The 7,288-nt window shown below is 35.0% G+C and overlaps 1 pseudogene; it reads right to left on the reverse strand.

The window, feature by feature from the left end:
- Positions 1–1,318: 1,318 nt before the first annotated feature.
- LOC105421538 (agamous-like MADS-box protein AGL104) lies at positions 1,319–3,756 on the reverse strand (annotated as a pseudogene).
- Positions 3,757–7,288: the final 3,532 nt, after the last annotated feature.

Here is a 7,288-nt window from a genome sequence, read left to right on the forward strand (position 1 = left end):
TGACTTTCAAAAGGATGTGTATTATGTCTTCATTAGCCCTCTTTTATAGAGACCATTTGGGCTTCTTACTTGTTCACCAAGGAATCCGCTCTTTTTTTCTATAATACCTTAATATTTTTAATAATATATAGGTGTGATGATTTTGACTATCACAAACTCTAACAAGGTGGGCTTTTTATATAAAAATTGGTGTTCTCTTCTTTACCCTTTCCTTTTTCTACTTATATTTGTTTGTTTTGGATGAATTGTGTTTGCTTGTTTGTTTCTGTCTATTTTATGGTTAGACCTCATTCGAGCACATAGAGGGAAGGAGTATTGCTTCCCAATAGTTAGACCCAAGAATTGTGAGAGAACCACTCAGCAAAAGTTAGAGAGAGAGTTGATAACAGAGATAGAGTTGGAAAGCCCCTCTTTCGGCATCTTCATTGATATGAGTGGGTTGTAATGAGTTGGAAAGCCCTCCCTCTCTCTCTCTATCTCAGAGCTGGAGCCAAGCAACTTTGTTTTTCTTGCATAATGGATTAATATTTGTAATTAATGTATACAGAAAAGGGGAAATTTTGTTGGGCTTCCTTGGACCCGATTCATTGAAAAAATATATATACAACAAAAGAAACGTCGTCATTTTTTTTTTTTTGTAGCTAATACAAGCATAGTTGCTAGTGATCTAATCCTCCTTGTTTTGATTCGACAAAGAGACTCTCCAATTCCTTCTAATTTTGAGCCGACGAACTAGAGCCTCCAATTCCCTGTCCCCATGCCATCCAAATAAGATCAAATATTAATGGTATTTTTTAAAATAAATTAACCAAACCGGAGAACACGATATGTGAGAAGTCAAATGTTTCAGGAGTGACTAGATGTGTAGGTGTTAAAATGAATTACCTTTAGCACAAGAAATCACAATTACTCTTAGTCATTAAACGTTAAAGGGGAGGTTGAGGAGTGTGTCATTCATCACCCTCAATGATTAATTTTTTTTAAAACTTTATGTAAAACAATGGCACACTCATGCCTGCCCGGTTCCACTTTTGACTGCTAGGGGAGCTGTGACCTTTTTTATGCCACAGTGTATGTGTATGCATGTACCGTAAATCATTTAAAATAAAATATTTTAATATTTAATTTCAATTTTTTTCCCCTGAATTCACTATCATAGTGGTTGAGATTTTTTTCAAAATATAATTTGAAAAAACTGTAAAGAAATCCTCTATGTGAACCTAAAAATATTGACTGACCCAAGGGAAGCTAACTACCGCATAGAAATACATGAATTTCATGGAATGAAAGGCCATACCGGGTTCATTTTATTTGGGCTTCACATTGTGAGAGGATGAATAGCAAGTGTTGTGGCAGTGCAAGTTTCAGGCTCCTGAGATGTTGTAGTCTCAACTTGAGCAAACTCATCGTCCACTTCCACTCGATTGCTCTCATTGTTTAACCCAACTTGATCAGCAAGGTTCAATGCATTTACATTTATAATTAAAGAATCCACAGATAAATTGGGTAAGCATTCAACCATTGGATGTGGATGATCCCTGTAAATTCAAATTTTCTAAGTAGTGGAAGAAAATTATTAGGGTAATACTTTTTTTTGGTATGTTTATTCATTCATCATGGAGAGATGGCCATGGTGGTGATTACCCATTAATTCGTTCTATATTTTTTAGCCAATCATTTATTTCTCAACTATCTATGAAAATTACCTCAAGGAGAGCCGGGAGTTGGAATCCATAAAATTCTGAAGTGGGGAGAGTATTTCTCTTGGCGATAACCAATCCGTAATATGAGTTGAATCAGTTTCTAGGAGTGCATGAGCATTTGAACTCTCTCCATGAAAATATGTCTGCAGTTTTTTTTAATACCACAAGGGTCAAGAAAATCAGCCCAAAATAGAAGAAAATGTCTCTATTTGATTTTTGACAATTTTTGTTCGAGAAAAAAAAGTACATGTGAATTTGTTGGGTTGTGAGGTCCAACGCTAGGTCCTTCCAATTCATGCTGCATAAGGCAAACAAATATAGCTTAGATTTTATTCTTTGTAAAATAATATTACTTGAAGGCAACAACATAAAAAGAACAAAGAATGGTAGAATAAGTTTCTATGTTTTTAAAGATCTTACTTTGCGATTGATTAACCTCTCGAATGTATCTTCAAGGATACGTTCATAGTGTTCTGCCTCTGCTAGTGATGTGATCCTAATAGGTTCGCCTTCAAAAATCCTAAAAGCAAAGATAAAGATGTGAAAATATTATTTACTTTGGTTGCTATTCAAATATAATTTGGTTAATGATCAATTTACTCATTAGTAAGAAACGGGTACCTTAATTTTCTCTCTGCATCCAACAGTTGATATTGGACCCTATTAATCTCTTCTTGAAGCTCCTGAGATTTCAGAATTAATTCTACTATAACCGGAACTTCTAATTAAACAATATTCGCGATAACAATTTTACCCTTAAGAAATTAAGTACAATTTATCAAAACACACCTAAAGTTTGAAGTATTTAACATTTACCTTATGTGTATTTTCAAAAAAATTGAAATTCATTTTGATGTGTGATTTGATGGACTATTTCAGAGATAATAAAAACAGTGAGGAGCTAGTTGAAATTAGATAAAAAAAAATATGGGCAAGACACTAATCAGTTCAAAATTATAAGTGCATTTTGATTAAATTTCCTTAGTATAAATAACTCCATAAAGATGCATCACTGTTCTGCAAGAATATCAGCATCACTGCTAACCATTAGATTTGAAACCAAAAGGCTACGGATGTCTCGCAAAGTTTACAAAAAAAAAAAAAAATCTTTGAATTTGTGCTAGACCAATGCCACACCCCTCGTCCGATTCAACATCTAGTGATTCGGAGTAATCATGACCTTCTTATATCAAAAATAGACAATCTTATTATATATTTTCCAATAAATAAGTTGTGAGCATACCTTGATGCGTGGGTCAAAACTGTTTGAGATGTTCCAAGACAATCCATAAAGAACCCAACATAGGAAAACAAAACAAAAGATTTAAAAGAGAGAAGCACAAATAAAGCCTTTCATATACAAACGTGAATTCGCATGCATGTGTGTAAGAGAGAGATACCCGCTTAATTGAGAGGCTAAATCGTCTTCAGACCTCAACTTCATGAGATCTTCTATGAAACTCTGTTTTGTAAAGACAATCATATCATAAAAATTATAGTAAGTCTGAATCAAAACGTGAATAGAATCACAAATTTGAATACACATAAGCACAAGAGAGAGCAGGCACTTACTTCTTCATTTTGAAGCCTTTAGACGTTGCATATCAAACATAAATGGCAGAGCAAAGGTACTCAATTAAGAATAAACCACAAAATAAACATAAAAACTTAATACAAGGGGAAAAACGAAAACCATTAAATTTTAAACTTTTACCTTCCTCGTACATGCACAGGAAGGTTTATATATTGTTCAAAAACTTGCTCAATCCTGTAAAAAAACACAAATAACACAGACAAAAACAACAAAATATAAGACAGCTGATCAAGCTAGATGAATACCTCAAAGTAAACAAGGTAAGTTTAGTAACCTCTTTTTCCCAGAGAAAAAGCACGGCTTGTTATTTTCAGAGAATATGATAATAGCGATATTGATATCACAGAGAACAGAGAGCTCATATGCCTTCTTGAGGAGGCCATTCCTCCTCTTAGAATAGCTCACTTGCCTGTTAGTCTTGTTCTCTATCTTTTCAATTGGAAGCTTTCTTCGCCCCATATTCTCCTTGCTGATACAAGTTGTATCAAAGAAATGAGAAATTCAGGCTATAGGCTATAGAGCTGGGTGTTTCTTCTCTTTGAGTAAAAAAAATAAGGTAGAAAAGAGAGAGAGAGAAACAAGAGAAAGAAGAAGCTGAGCTTATTATCAAACGTTGCCGACATGGCTGGCATATATAGTGAAAAGGAATCAAGTGTAAAAATGAAATTTTCTTAGGTTTATTTGTCCACTTTGGAAAAAAAGAGGTTGGATGGTGTTAGTCAGGTTCAATGCATGTTTTATCTTTGTCTAGGTCATTAGTTAACTGTGTTTTTAAGCTTCAAAGAGGTGATGCTTCCTCTCAAATGAAAAAAAGAAAATGGCCATAACAACTCCTAAAATGACACATTTTCATAATGCCCTTTTGGTTGTTCATTGAGCATCATAGGCATCAGTATAGTAAAATAAATTAAAGAATTAATATAATTAATAAAGATTGAAAATGTAATTTGATGACATTAAGTTGAGACACATCCTATCTGTCCATTCAGTTAGGATGCGTGGAGATTCAATTGAGCTACATTTTTTATGGATACCGAGCAATCGTCAACTCGATAACTTTACATGTTCCCACTCGTAAAAATCTTGAATCTCCAGTGAACATGTAGATCCTTGTTTCATCTTAACAAAAATATGGATAATATGCATTTTGGAGCAGCATTCTCATACAAAAATTCCATTACAAAACATCCTACTTTGTAAGCTTGCCAAGAGAGCAAAGTAGTTAGCATAATGTTTTTTTCCGCTCATTGATCTTTCCGTTATCATAATTATTATCCGAACACAAGGGCTGAGTTCTCGTTCGAGCAAAGCACTCCACGTAGTTGCTATCCGAGACGCTCCTAGTATGGGCACAACACTCATTGTCGGTTATTAATGAGATGTTAATGACAAACAATGCAATTTAGTTGTTTCTGGTTTTGTTAGTTGACAGTAACTAACTACGGTAGATGCTCTAGTTTTGAATCGCTTACTATTTTATGTAGAGTTTCGGAGTTTTTTAATATTATGATAAGGCATGGCCTATCCCGAATAGTTGGGATAAGAGTCAGATGATTATGATCATCTCATGGTAAGCCACAAAAGCAGCACGTTTAAGATTTGAATTTTAGCCTATGTACTACAATAAAAGTTTAGCATCCATATATTTCAATGCTACCGTTATAATTTCAAAGTTAGAGCATAAGACTTTGGCAAAAGCACATTCTAATTGATTATGAGCACTAACTGATTAATAGTGAACCAGTTTGGAATTAGGAGAAAGTCAGTACCCCTTAACCTCCAAAAACGTAAAATAGCTAGGGCATAGATGCCCACAGTTCTTGAGACCCTAAAAAAGAAAGAGTCTTTCACAGGGGAGATTTATCCACCTGGAATCCAGGTCCTCTCTTTCTGTCTCTACACACGCACGTACAAAATAGGAAAAAAAAAAGATAAGCCTTGTCATTAAACATGTTTTCTCCCTCTAAGTAGGCATGGAAAAAAATAGGAGGAAAAAGATAAGTTTGCCATTACTCTCTTAAACATGTTTTCTCTCTCTAAGAAGGCGTGGGAAAAAATAGGAGGAAAAAGATAAGTATTGCAATTACTCTCTTGCTAAAACATGTTTTACCTCTCTAAGCACCCATGGGAAAAAAATAGGAGGAAAAATATAACTTTGTCAGTACTCTTCTAACTAAAACATGCATTCTCTTGTGCTAATCTAAAAATATTTGAATCCTCCTTCCAAACTATTCAAATCCCCACTCTCTCTCTCTAACTATATATGGTAGTATTTACAGTTCATTTCCTGGTGTTTAATGATGCTTATGTTTAGAGAGAGAATCTCAACTCTCGAGGTCCCACCCTGGTGGATTCAATTGCTCCAATTAATATGTTTACAGAGAGAAAAATGAATGGGTACAATGAAGAGAGACATACCGTGCTTGAAGGAGTTGGGAGCCATGGCCTCATTTTTATGGCAGCTTAATGTAGTTTTGGTACTTCTGGGTGGTGACCTCCAAACATAAATATCAATTCCAAACCTTTTCATTTCCTTTTTTTTAAGTGTCTCTCCTCCTTTTCGGCTCATGTAAAAAGGATTATTTTGAAAATCATATTACCACATTATGTGATATTGAAATACACTTTCTACATTAATATAGTATTGAATTTATGTTCCTCAATTCTTCGGGGTATGTTAACTTGGCAAAAGTGTGGAAAATAAAGTAGAGTTCTAAAAAACAGATATTGCGATGGGTCTAGTCCAAACAAAACACGTTTAACATCGGTCGAACTCCCTAGAGTGGATCTTAACAAATTATACAAAACTAAGATCGGAAACCTAAAAGAAAGGAGGCCTTATATAATAGACATTTCTTGTTTATTAACGAGTTTTATCACTAGCAATGGGTTGGGCCTAGGACCCTAAATGCCACGTCAGGACCATGCTAAAACGGCCCTTGCCCAAGCCCAACCTAGCCCTTGAGTAGGTTGGCTAACCTAGCCTAATTAATGTTATAGGACGTAGGGCTGAGATTGGGTTAGATCGGATCCAGATTTATCAGGATCCAGATTTGGATCTAAAAAATTTATATGGGATATGGATTCGGATCCAAAATATTCATATTCAGAACCAGATTCAAAAAGTATACATGGGATCCGGATCCAAATCTGGACTCGATCGGATCCAAAAAGTTATTTCATATCTACAAAACAATATACAACAAAAAATACTATATAACATTTATGTATGTATAAAATAATATATAATACTTTAATAGCTAGGTCGGATTCTGATCGGATCTACATGTACCCATAACTGATATGAATTACTATCGAATCCAAAGTTTTGATCCGGATCCGACCCATCGGATCCAAATCCTGAATCCATACCCAGATCCGGATAGGATCTAAACCAGGTAAATTCTCAACCCTAATAGGACGGCCAAGCTGTTTACGTATTAAAATTCATTCACATGCATAAAACAAGGGAAGGGCACAGCCGGCCAAGGCACCTAGGCCCAAGCTCCGCCCTGCAAAGCCATCAAGCTGATAGGCTCAGTCCTCGGGTCGAATGTAGTTGCTTGGGTCCAGGTTATTTTTGGTTGGACCGCCTAGCACATTACTACCCATGCTACTATACTACTAATTATCATTGAAAGTTGAAACAGTACACTATTATTGAAACAATAAACTAAATATCCTGATTGTCGTGTGGTAACCCCCGAATCTTTTGATGACAAAATAGTTTATCATGCTAACATGAAAATTATTTGTGAAATTTTTTTTCCTGAAGCAACTATCTATAGTTAAAAACAATCATGACCCATTTTTATTATATAAACATGTGCTTCATGCATTCTTCATAAACTGCCTGTCATATTACCAATGAAAAGAGTAAGGATGTAAAATACAAAGTTGCTTGTCAAGTAGATAATACCACAGACAAGTCTTTCGCTCTGATGGTGGAGATGGCTAATTATATTGTTTATGGTTCCCACGGTGAATGGCC

This window comes from Amborella trichopoda, chromosome 9, assembly GCF_054954075.1.
Source record: "Amborella trichopoda isolate Santa Cruz 75 chromosome 9, AtrichopodaSantaCruz75HAP2 v2.0, whole genome shotgun sequence".
NCBI lineage: Eukaryota > Viridiplantae > Streptophyta > Magnoliopsida > Amborellales > Amborellaceae > Amborella > Amborella trichopoda.